Here is a 13,854-nt window from a genome sequence, read left to right on the forward strand (position 1 = left end):
CCAGTACATTCATGCTTTTGCTATTTTTGCACTATGGAATTATAACTAAATGATACATAAAATTGAGAATGGGGAATATGTCAAAGAGACAACAACCAGACCAAAGAGCAGACAACAACTGAAAGCCACCAACGGGTCTTCAATGCAGCGAACAAGTCCTATGTACTATTGAATGTTAACAATCGTATCAAAATCTTGTTAAAAATATATTTTGCCTTCAGATTTTCTCTTTTCGTAGTCCTGTGAACGGATAGTTTCCTGTGCTTCCGCCATTTGTTATAGTACGAATGATAAAAGAAATCTGAAAAAAGATTAGTAAACATTTAAAATGATTCATCTCGTCATCAATATGGACATTATTTCAATATTGCATGAAGTGGTATTTATCTATACCAAAATACAGTGACTACCCGCCTCACACCATTTTATACTGCAACTAGCTGTGTTTATATAACCGGGCGTTTTCCGTGTTATAGTGATTCAAAGACGGAATACCAATACTTTAAACTTTATTAGCAAGGTCCGGACAGTACCAGACCTAAGACCTAAAACTGACTACAAAATAACATACACAAGCATAAATAAAAAACAGTTACTATAGAAAAGGATTAGTGTCCAACGGATTAACTTGTCATGGTCAGAGTGATTTCTATCACGACAAACATATATTTAACAATAGAATTAATTAAACAAAAAGAAATATAAAAGGTTAGATAGACGGATTAACAAATTGTCACTTTAGCACTTAAAATATATTGTCTGAACTTGATTTATTTCTAAGTCCCAATTGTCCAACTCTTCCTGGTTATATTTATTTCCTAAATATAGTAACATAGCAATATTTTGTATAATGTCAATTTCATCATGGAACACTTTCTCCCCAATCAGGGGTCCATTAAGGGATGAAAATAAGTTTGACATTTGTGTTACGATTTAAAAAGCTATAAAAATGTATTAATTTAAGTTGCAGTATAAAAACAATATTATGCAATGTCATTAAAATATAAACTTTTTTGTATTCGGCTTAAAACTGGGGAAGTGCTCGGTAGAACCTCGCCCTTCCCCAGTTTCTCAGCCTCATACAAAAAAGGATATATTTTTCTGACATTGACCTAATATTGTATATATATTTATCATCATTCTGAAAATATTTGTGTTGGTCATGATAACCATTTTATTCAAAACGTATTATAATAAAAATTGAAAACAACACGTTTAATAATTTAATGCGTCCGAAGCATTTTTCTTGATTTCCCTTCATCAGGAACGCTCAAAGCCAAACATTTGAAATCCGAGGATGTATAAGTACCGAAACCGTTGAAAAGCTATATGTCAAAAATACCTAAAATAAATAGCCAAATTCATCTAAAGTCAACTTTGTCTGAGGGAGTTGAAACCTTAGTTTCTTAATAATTTCAAAATTTATAAACGGACAATTTTAGAAAGGTTTGTTCAATCATGTCAGTACCGAAGTACTGACTACTGAGCTGATGATACCCTCGGGGACTAATAGTCAACCAGCAGAGGTATCGACCCAGTGATGTGAAAACTTGAAAACAACACGTTTAATAATTCAATGCGTCCGAAGCGCTTTTATGGATTAACCTTCATCAGGAACGCTCAAAGCCAAACATTTGAAATTCGACGATGTATAAGTACCGAAACCGTCGAAGAGCTATATGTCAGAAATACCTAAAATAAATAGCCAAATGCATCTAAAGTCAACTTTGCCTGAGGGAGTTGAAACAATTATTGTTATGTCAATTCCTTAAACATACATGTTCGTGTGCATATTTACTAGCAATAGGCCAATACCGCTGATGGTGGTCTGCAAGTTCTCAAGGATATAAGCAGCTCAATAGTCAGGGATTCGGTACTGACATGATATGTAACAATTTATTTACGAAGGTTTAAGAAACAAAGGTTTCAACTCGGCCTGGCAAAGTTCACATAACTTCTCTCAAATTTGAATACATTAGACCACTTTCGACTTCGATACCAAAACTATGATTTTGATGTACATGATTCGTGCGTTTGGGGTCAACGTCAATTCCTTCCCATATTTAGCGAGTGGTTGAAAAAAATATGATGCTATAATACACCAATTATTTGGCAAATTAAATTCTTATAATCGATAATGACCAATGTTGTAATAAGGTAGTTGTGATTAATAAGTACCTACGAAACAAACATTATATTTTTTAATTTTTGTTTATCATGTATATAACTCTTTTGCTGAAGGATATAGCTCAAAAGGGATCTATTGCGCATAATTGCTTATAATTCATTGGAATTTTCATCATATACATTTTTGGGTAAGTTTTTCACCTCGCCCCTATTATATTTTTGACAAAAATAATATTTGTACCTTGGTTATTGTGAACATCGGTTACTGTAAAGACGCAGTTTTTTTTTCATTTATAGCATACCATAATTTCTATTAGGCAATTAAAATGTATCGCGAAGCATATACATGACTGCCAACATTCCAGCACATACATGTGTTATATAAAAACTATGAATTGCCGAAGACAAAATGTTAATATAACACATGCACAAACTATTTTTATCGTGTATTTGCTCTTATTTTTTCACTGCAGCTCATTTTATCGTCTATTAGAATTGTTGAAGAGTTAGACGAAGCACGTCCTTACTAAAATTTGTCTCGTTTAAAATTTACACAATGTATTCATTTCAAACAATACATTTGTCATTTCCAATCTAACACTTGATTTAGTGTAGAAAATTTAACTAAATCGAGTTGATAAATATACGGTAGTCAATTTGTGGTTTTTGAAGAACCAATATAGACGGGACAAAAATACACGACGTTGCTAGTTTACTTCCAATTGTTTTTCCCCATAATGAACAACGGTAAAGAAATCTTACCACTTTGTATTAACAGCTGTTACTCATTGACCTTCTGAAAATTACTGAATATTTATCTGACAAATTTAGATAAAGATATTATCTACTACTGAAAGTATGGGAAAATTTCATAATTTTGTTACTTTACAACGTTTCCTTTCATTTACACAGAAATACGTGAATTTAGAAGTGTTAATATCCTATTCAATCTTTCCAGGAAAACTACATAACATTTTGTTCAAGGCGTGATAAGTGTTTTTTCTGTAATCACTTATAATCACTTTACTTCCTCATAAACCTTAATTGTCAATTGCAGAGAAAATAATTTATGTTACAATAATCAATAAAAAAGTAGTTCCCTTAAACATGAATTAAAATAAAAAAAAAAAAAAAAATGAAAGATCTCTTTCTTTTTAAATCCAGGAAGATATGAACAAATAACCTACAGACTAATTTTTTATTTGTAAATTTTAATAAAAGACTCAAAAGTTATTGAAAAAATATTACTCTATGAAAAGGAATTATTATACATTGTATTCAAGTTAGAATAATATTTTTTTTATGATAAGTTGATAAAAAGACCTCCTATTACAGTGAACATCCTCCTAATACAATAAAATTATAATTCCTTTATCTACTAGTACAACATGTACAAATGATATTTTGATTTACAATTATTAAAATCCACATGATCCAGTTCAAGTTATTATTCCTTTACATTTATCTTCAAGTGAAATGCAAATGTTTACCTTCAGAATTGGGGTTTGTACAAGATGCATACGTACGTAAAAGAACACAGTAATAACACTATTTTTCTTCTTCATAATGAAAGCATCCTATTTTTAAAACATGTATAATGAAAAAGTAAGTTTTTTATTCATTTAAATATTTCACATCACTTTTATTTTCGAACATTGGTTGGATTGATTTAAGTAAAAGCAGGAACGAAAGATACCAGAGGGACAGTCAAACTCATTAATCGAAGAAAAAAAAAACTGACAACGCCATGGCTAAAAATGAAAAAGAAAAACAGACATACAATAGTACACATGACACAACATAGAAAACTAAAGAATTAGCAACACGAACCCCACCAAACACTAGAGCTGATCTCAAGTGCTCCAGAAGGGTAAGCAGATCCTGCTGCACATGTGGCCCCCGTCGTGTCGCTCATGTTATTACAAATCCGATAAATAACTATATAGTCTAGTTCGGTAGGTCAATTAAAGATACACATATATGTTTCCAAACTTCAATTCAAACAGATTTGTTCGTGGACTCAATTATGTTGAATTCCACCAAGTAAAATCATTTTCTGATTGTGACTCAATGAGAAAATAAATACAAAGAGAAATCGCTGTTGAATTATAAAACGAACTATCCTTTAAGTTAAAAATGTAATTACAGGTTGAACTCTTGAAATACTTCGGATTCCCGAACCACCTGTTTTTTTTAGATATCTAAAATTGAGAATGGAAATGGGGAATGTGTCAAAGAGACAACTACCCGACCAAATAAAAAACAACAGCAGAGGGTCACCAACAGGTCTTCAATGTAGCGAGAAATTCCCGCACCCGGAGGCGTCCTTCAGCTGGCCCCTAAACAAATACATGTATAAACTAGTCCAGTGATAATGAACGCCATACTAATTTCCAAATTGTACACAAGAAACTAAAATTAAAATAATACAAGACTAACAAAGGCCAGAGGCTCCTGACTTGGGACAGGCTCAAAAATGCGGCGGGGTTAAATATGTATGTGAGATCTCAACACTCCCCCTATACCTCTAACCAATGTAGAAAAGTAAACACATAACAATAGTATGCATAGTTATTTTGTTTTGTTAACGTACTGGTTGCCAGCAATGATCTATATGTATCTTCTCAAAAAGACCGAACTTAACCAGAATGTAAACTGCATGATGAATAGAGGACATTCAAATATTTTTAAGCAAGAACAATGTTAAGCAAGGGAGAAGTAGTGCAGACGTTTAGTATATTTTCAAACTCTTAGAAATTCAAGGCTGAACATATGCAACACTGCCCTAGGATTTTACCTTTGCTAAGAAATAGTAGTAGTGTATATGGCCAACCTCCAGGCCCAAGTGATTATCGTTGTTGTTTGGTTCAATACACATTTACATGTTGATCAATATAATGTTCATGAGGTAAAGGATTTCTAAATATTAATCACGAAGCTGTTTATAGTGCGACAAGGTATAGTAAAGGGACATTGAAACTTATTAGTCGAATAACGCCATGACTTTAAAAAGACAGAGACTCATAAACAGTCAACAGCACTCAAAATCAAAGCATTAAAAGCAAAAGAATGAACAAAATCCAACCAAACAGTGACGGTGTTTGCATGTGCTTTGAAAGGGTTAGCAGATCCTGTTCAACATGTGGCATCCATCGTGCCGCTCATGAATCACAAAGCCGAGGATAACAATTATTATAAAAGTGGTTTTCGGAAAAGGTAATAGCATTAAAGTTACGCTATCAGAATATATCCGTTGTCATCTGTAACACAGAGATTCCATAATGGTAAACTTACTTGCAATGACGTGCATAAAGTTATCAAGTGGTTGATTTCTCCTTGACCGCTTGGAACCTCTGATTCAATATCGTTCTTGTCAGTAGAAACCCTCTGTAAACGAATTTGAAAACGAAGATATACTCCAGGGATTCAATAGGTATAACGCTTTTACGGAAATATCAATGAATAATGAAAAAGAGTGATGTAACAAATATCCCAAAATAGCAAAATCGAAAGCTAACACATCAAACAAATGACCCCTACGATGATGGCCGGTGAAGGCATTCTTACTTACTAGAATTTCCATTACTCCATTTTAAGATTAGATTTGTGTTGCAAATTGCTGACAAACCTGTAATGTTTGCCACTGGACTAATTAAATTCATACAAATCACCTGATTATGTTATGCTTTCCCCAAAAATGAAATTTAAACCGTGCTTAATATTTAATGGATCGTTCTGAGCATGCATGCAATATTTGCCACTGGACGTTAAGCAACCAACAATCAATCAATTACTATTTAATACAAATCCTTATTTTGATTTTATTTACAGCACCATAATCCTATATTCCCGTTTACTGTGTCAAAATTAAACAACCTGAACATTTCAACAAGATACACCTCAATTCCACCATTTCCGTCTCGGCTTCACTATTTCATATTTTATCAAAATAAAATATTTTTGCCAAACAAAAAAACTCATGAATAATGAAAATAAGTATTAACAATATTGTTGTATCACGTACATCACTGTGTACCCTTTCTATTTTGCAACAAACATTTTTGCTACATACGAAATTAACATAGTACATGTAATGAATTTTATGGAGATAATACGTCCTGCGCTTCTGCGCGATTTATTTTTTAATAATCTCTTAGTGCGGTCCATTTCATAATTAGGTTGATGTGCGTTGTATTATAAAATGATTAAATCGAGTTAGAATAATTGTTTTTTGTAGATGAGCAAACGAGGAAAAGCACGCAATATATAATAATTTTCGTGTTAACCCGCTAGGAAACTCTGTTACAGTAATCATGTCAGGACTTTTTTAAGCCGACTTTACGATATGGGGTTTTCTCACTGCTGAAGGGCGTACGGTTGCCTATAAATGCTTACATCAATTTCATTTGAGCTCTGGTGGATAGTTGTCTCCTTGGCAATTATACCATATCTCCTTATTTTGTATTCAGCTTTATTATTTATAGGAAAGACAGCGGGGGAAAAGTTTGATCACATAATTGATTAATAATCCTTCATATAGCACCCTAGTTGTACGCATTCGGCAATCCTCGGTAGAATCCGCTACTCTCCTTGAGGGTACGGAATCGGCCGAGTTGAGACGAATGTAGTTGTACGGTGCATCGGCATATGCACTGTTAATTTAAGTGGACATGTTAATATTTCCTGCAATCAGCAAACTTTTGTATACTTATAGATTATCGTTGGTTATCTCAACGAGATTGCTTTTCTTGCTTGAGCCGGTCACGGCGAAAGCGAGAAAAGCAATTGAGTTGAAATCACCAATGATAACCTGTTTATCGCTATTTTATCTATGACGACGTTGTCAATTTCATGTTAATTTCATTAGCAACGTCACGTGGCTCCTCAGTTTCTAGCGATAATTTTCCATCTCAAGCGAGTAGCATGATATGAAAAATTATCACAAAAAAAGATCAAAGGAAAATGCACAAAATAGCGATTAACATGTATATCATGCATAACCCCGCCGCATTTTTGCGCCTGTCCCAAGTCAGGAGCCTCTGGCCTTTGTTAGTCTTGTATTATTTTAATTTTAGTTTCTTGTGTACAATTTGGAAATTAGTATGGCGTTCATTATCACTGGACTAGTATATATTTGTTTAGGGGCCAGCTGAGGGACGCCTCCGGGTGCGGGAATTTCTCGCTAAATTGAAGACCTGTTGGTGACCCTCTGCTGTTGTTTTTTATTTGGTCGGGTTGTTGTCTCTTTGACACATTCCCCATTTCCATTCTCAATTTTATAAGTATAATTTAGGATAACCCACCAGAAACACGTGTAAGCAGCGTTGGTTTTGAATAGAGTTTATGTTTTTCAGTTTTAATAAAAATAAAATTGAGAATTGAAATGTGTAATGTGTCAAAGAGACAACAACCCGACCATAGAGCAGACAACAGCCGGAGGCCACCAATCGGTCTTTAATGTAGCGAGAAACTCCCGCACCAGGAGGCGTCCTCAGCTGGATCCTAAACAAATATGTTTGAATTACGATACTGGTGTTATTTTAGTGAAATCGCGGACAAGACACATTCAAGTCATTAATTAATAAGTGATCTTCTAAAGTGTTATATATCATTTTAAATTCTACTTATTAAAGTGAAAATCAATTAAACCTTCATTTTTTAATATTATTTCTTTGTCCCGCGTTACACTTTAAGTTTTGGGAAATTCGGAATATTGTAAAAACCAGATAAAAAATTTCACCAAACGATATAAAAGTCTGTCTAGAACAAGCACGACATTATTGGTCGATGATGTAATGTCGGTTTTTTCTTTGAAAAGACGGGATTTCGAGAAAAAAGGATCTAGATGATACAAATTATGAGTCCCATGCACAAAAACTTGCCGTCATTTTTCTAAATTGTCCAATAAAAAAAAGAGATACCAGAGCAATCACCATGTCGTAAGTAAATAATTATTTATTGCTATTCGCTACATAAATCAAAATATAAGGGAAAAAAGTACAAAAAGTTATCTCTATTTTGATAGTAAATTCTCATAAATTTAATCTAAATTCGAGACATCGGATAAAACTATAATGTCCGATACAATGTATCTACATACGATTTTAACGTTATGTAACAAAATATACAAAATTTACGTCAATTGTCATTATTGCGGTTTTCACAGACGTTTTAGAATACGGGTAATTTTTGTTGCTTGTTGAGAAAACTTAAAATGTTTTAGGTAAACGCTCAATACTGATTCATGGGAGGGGGCAATAATTCCTCGCGGAACTGCATGAAGTGTTTTCCGGAACTTATTTTGATCGACAGGGCCATCCGCTACAATACAAAATCATAGAAAAGAAAACAGCTATTGTTCCCGCACCTCCTTTGTAAATTGTATATACAAAAAGTTTCAATTCAATTTTTTATCTTTTTATTTGTTTGAATAAAAAGCTTAGTATATTATCTAAGAAAACATGAATCTAAAGTTCATAAATATCGCTCATAAAATCCGTTAATTTTAGAAAGCCATCTGAAAAACGTGCATTCTAACGTTTTTATTTTTGGATAACGTCTTCCAGTAGATAACGTTAGGTGACACCAGTATCTTGCGACATTTTTCATTATACTAGTTCAATGATATTGGACGTCATACTAAACTCCGAATTATACACAAGAAACTAAAATTAAATATGATACAAGACTATTAAAGCCAAAATATGTAATTTTTAATGACCCGACAACAGTATCGTAACTATATCCCTTCTTAATAATCTGTTTAAAGGTTTTGTTAGCTTATGAGGTGAATACTGACATTTTTGTGCTTTGTAAAAAATATTACCATAACAGATTGGATGTCAAATACCGGAATGTTTAAGATGCCGGCATGTTGAGTTATATTTACGAATGGTGTCCTTATACCGATGATAAAATGTATTTTTAGTGTTTTACACACTTATTTGTCTTTTCGTAACATTGTAAGTCCCTCTTCGGCTTTTACGCTTTGAATTTCCCCTTGACATCTTATCTTCTTCCTCTTTTTCATTAGATATTGTTTGGTAATATATGAATACTCCATAGCAAACTGCGTTACTTTTTTTTAAAGTGTAGAATGTATTACATTGTATTAAGCGGTTTAATAAAGTTGATAAATATGATTATTTAACATCTAAATAAGATTTGCAATACCAACTCAAAAATGACTGTGAAAAAAACAAAGAAGAAGAAAGATAAAGATGTTTACTTTTCTACACTTTTGATTTAAAATGAATATTATTATTTCATCAATTTATCACTTTTGGAATCAAACACAAGAACTGTATTTCCGTTACAGTTGCAAACAATAAGACGATTATCATTCTTATCAAAATAAATCCCCCTTGGTGCGTCGATCCCATCCGCACTTGTAAGAATGACCCTGCATCGTTTACCATCAGGAGATATCGCGACGACATTGTTTGACCATTCGCCAGCAACATATACATTTCTGTGTCCATCAACGGTCACTCCATGTAATCCTTTGAGTTTTTCAACCTTCAATTCCCAGATGATAGCACCATTTAATTCACAGCAATACAATATGTCGCGATCTGTACAAAATAACCTATCATCACTGACAGTCACGTAGGTAACATCGCATGATGGTAAACGAAATTTTTCTTTCATTTTTCCTTTAATATCGCAGATTTTTAAAATTGAACTGCTACTAACGAAATACAACAAATGTTCATAGTATGAAAGTCCCCAACATTCATTTCTGTAATTCTGTTGAAACTTAACACTTCTAGTGCAAACATTTATAATCTGAATAATGCGGACCCAAGGATAGGATACAGCTACGGTATCACTTGAAACACCTGTTATACCCCAAGGTTTGTACGATAAGGATATATAACTAATATTGCTATCATCCTCATTAAAAATCACCAACCTGGTATTATTGATGTCAGTAAAGACAAGTTTATTTTCAAGTAAAACACAATCAGGAAAACTTTGTTTATCGTCCGTCGATAAATCAATCCTCTTGTTTAAAACTACAAAAACAGGAAGATCCTGTCTCGCCACTGGTATCTGTGCTTCTTGATAGGTAACACTGATTATTGGTTCTGAAATTAAGTCAAGATCTCATAAGTTTCACATTAAAGGTCAGTTCAAAACAAAAAAACAACAAAAAGTAAACATGTTTATATTAATTATTTTGTTGAATATATTTTTGTTCAAAATTAAATACAAATGATACATATACTATGTGATAATCATGCTGATTCTGACAGGAAGTTAACTGAAATTGGGACCCTCAAAATGCTGTCTTTAGATTGACACCATATATGCATGTATACACCTGGAAAAAAGTATTGCAACACCTCCATTGAAAACAGTGCAAAATGACATGATTGTAGAATGTGTATAATTTGGGCTTTTACCAAATTCCTTTAATCCGCTTATGGTTTAAAATTGAATTCACGATATAAACTTACTTTTTATCCAATATCAATGCTACATGGATAGGTCATAACAGCTGCACGGAAATAGTTTTTCGTGTTTTTCACAAAAAATGCAAGTTTTGCAAGACTAATTTTCTCAAAACAATAGTCCTGCAATAAATACATTTTTGTATGCATTAAACTCATTCAGAACTGTTTGAAATGCCTAGTTTGACACACATTCTTTGTGTCAGAGGTTTTGCTTTAACAATTACTTTATAAAAATTTCGGTATAGAAGACAAGACACAGCTTGGGTAACTTTTTCAGTGCAGCTTTAATGATGTGTCTCTCTAGTCTTAATTTTGCCTGAATTGCAAGTTAATAACACAAAATTAATTTTAAACCTTAAACGGATTAAATTGTTTTGATAAAACCCAAATTATACACATTCTACGATTATGTCATTTAACATTGTTTTCAATAGAAGTGTTGCAATACTTTTTTCCATTGTGTACATATAAATTTGAAAGACATCTTGATTAACAGACATTTGGCATTCTCGTTTAAACAAGCTGTGCATATCGATGTGCGCATTTATTTGTAATGACACCCGTATCTCTAATTTTTCTCTACCAACTAAGTTGGGGATAACATATAGCAGTGTACGGATGAATACTGGATGAATATTTCATTGCAGAAGCAAACATTATACTTTATTCTTCTGAAAGTTTCCTGATGACTCATGGTAAGGTCTGCAAAATTTTGATCATTATTTGCAAAGCAATAACATTTGACTGTGTGCAATTATTTTTAGTCAATGTACAAAAGTATACATGCATGCGAGATTGAAGTTCAAGAAGAATTTTTCATGAATTTTTCATGAACATTTAACCAAAAAAAAACTTGTAAGGCCTATATTTGGCAGAAACTTGATAATGTCTATGTTTTTCAGGATTTTCAGTGTACCCTCTCGAAAGAAATGTCCCCTGGAAATGATTTTATCTCATCTCTAACGATGAGACTGTAAATGAAAGACGACTTACCGCCAATGACATGACAAAATATTATATTTCTGATTAGGTGTGTAGTATTTCTTTTATATCTGGAGTGTTTCGTATAATGTACATCAAACCATTGCTTTGGATAAACGGTTTGGGTTTAAAGTTTTCATACCAACGTTTGCAACATCCACACATTTGTTTGGGATATATAATGCGATTATGTTCTGCCCTGAACAAATAATGTGACTAAAACTATTGACTGCCCCTCTGATATCTTTCGCCCTTCTGTTAAGTACAAAGCATACACTACACTTATTTATCATATGATACAATACGCATAAAGTATTTGTCGTATTGAAATCGAAATAAAATTATATATCACCTTCATATATATTTTGATCTCCGTCCTGTAATGGTTCTGATCCCTCTGTGTGCTCCGAATATTCATGCTCAACATGCAATTGATCTGAACAAAGTAGAACAAACACGTTAAGTAGTGCAACGTAACGCGACTTTAAATATAAGATACAGTGTCGCCATTATATAACTGCATCGACTCAGGTTACGAAAACATTTTTAAATTAGAAGTACCTTCGTTTTCATGTGTTTAAAAGTATCCATAAGTCTTAAACTAAGGACTTTTTTTATAGGTTTGAGTTCATGTAAATCCCCTTTCGATCTTAACTGTCAGTTTCGTATAAAAAGTTTCCTTTTATCTTATTTAATTGGAATTTCGACAACTTTTGCAGATACTTTCTTTAGTTTTAGATAAAGATACAAATTTTGCTCAATTTAAAATGTGACTTCCCATTGTTTATAACTGTATTCAGCAGTAATATGACGATCTTCTTCTAAGGGATACTTGACTGTGGAATTCGGTATTTTAGAAGTTTTGCCATGAACTCGTTATATGTTCATTGCTTACAATGTCGAGGTTTCCAATAAGTGACATATTGTGTCGACAAAGATGAAGATAAGATAAGAAAACTTATTTTTCTCTTGAATTCGAAGTTCATTGATTTTTAAAATTTACACATAAAATGTTTTATATTTATAGATTATCGTTGATCATCTCAATGGCATTGAATTTCTCGCTTTAGCCGGTACGGCTTAAGTGAGAAAAGTAATCGAGGTGAGATGACCAATGATAATCTGTATATCGCTATTTTACCTATGACGACGTTGTCGATTTGATGTCAATTTCGTTGAAAACCCAATGTGCATCCTTAGTTTCTAGCAATACTGTTTCATATCACCCGACTTCGATGGTAAAGGAAATTATCAGTCAGCAATAACAAGAGAAAATTTCGTAAAGTAGCGATAACATTATTTATATTTAAATCTAATTGATGAAAATTATCGGTAAGGCCGTGTTTATAACTTCACAATTTTGTTTAATAAGCAATGGCAAATGGAAATGTGGACTACGTTGTGATCCGTATGATGTACTAGGCATAGGATGTAATTAGTTGCCCGTTGTGACATATTAATGAACTCGGATATGCTTATATAAACCAAATCAGTATATTGTACATGTACCATCTGTAAGTAAAAATGCATTGAACCCAGGTTTCACATAGATACATGATCGATTCGTGATAATAAATAAGGAATTTTATGATTTACGAAAGTCCTTCGTTATAGTAAAAATCCATTGCAACAAATTATTCGATCAAGTTTAAACCGTAAAATCCATTACAAATCAGAATGAATTTTGTCAACTGTTTCCGAATAACCGAAAACATATTAAAAATTAAAAGTTGAGCATAAAAAAAAAAAAAAAAAAAAAAAAAAAAAAAAAAATTACATGAATTATGCTTCGATAGTGTAACCATTTTAATACTTTTCAATACTAGCAATCAAATATTATGTAATCTAGTGCTTTAGAATTAACGATATGAAGGAATATACTATCAGTAATTGTACAGAGCGAACGACCATTTTTTGTGTCTAAAGACCTATAACGGCAAACACATTTTGAGTTCAAAATCAGTCATACCGAACAAATAAACCATTTGTAGTAATAACAGTTGGAACTATATTTTGCTGTCAGTCGATTTATATATAATCCGATGGATGTGTTCTGATTGATCATGCAGTCTGATAAAACAGGGTTCATTTATAAGCCAAACATGGACTTTGAATGAACTAGTCTCCTAGGTTAGAAGATAATTGAGCAATTAGAAACACTTCAACCCTACCAATTGTTTTAAGTTCCTGTCTTTAGCCAATGGTTTGTGTTCGGGTTTGCGTTGCTCATTCTTTAGTCTTCTCTGTTGTATTGTTGTTGGTAGTTGGTTTTTTTCTCTTTTGCAAT

General features: G+C 32.7%; 1 long non-coding RNA gene across 1 annotated transcript; it reads right to left on the minus strand.

The window, feature by feature from the left end:
- Nucleotides 1-215: 215 nt before the first annotated feature.
- Nucleotides 216-2,954, minus strand: LOC143056733 (uncharacterized). Its single transcript, XR_012972482.1, has 2 exons — nt 2,890-2,954; nt 216-301 (listed from the first exon to the last, which is right to left on the minus strand). It is a non-coding gene; the product is annotated as an uncharacterized LOC143056733 (long non-coding RNA).
- Between the last annotated feature and the right edge of the window lie 10,900 nt (nt 2,955-13,854).

Source organism: Mytilus galloprovincialis, chromosome 13 (genome assembly GCF_965363235.1).
Source record: "Mytilus galloprovincialis chromosome 13, xbMytGall1.hap1.1, whole genome shotgun sequence".
In the NCBI taxonomy this organism is placed as follows: domain Eukaryota; kingdom Metazoa; phylum Mollusca; class Bivalvia; order Mytilida; family Mytilidae; genus Mytilus; species Mytilus galloprovincialis.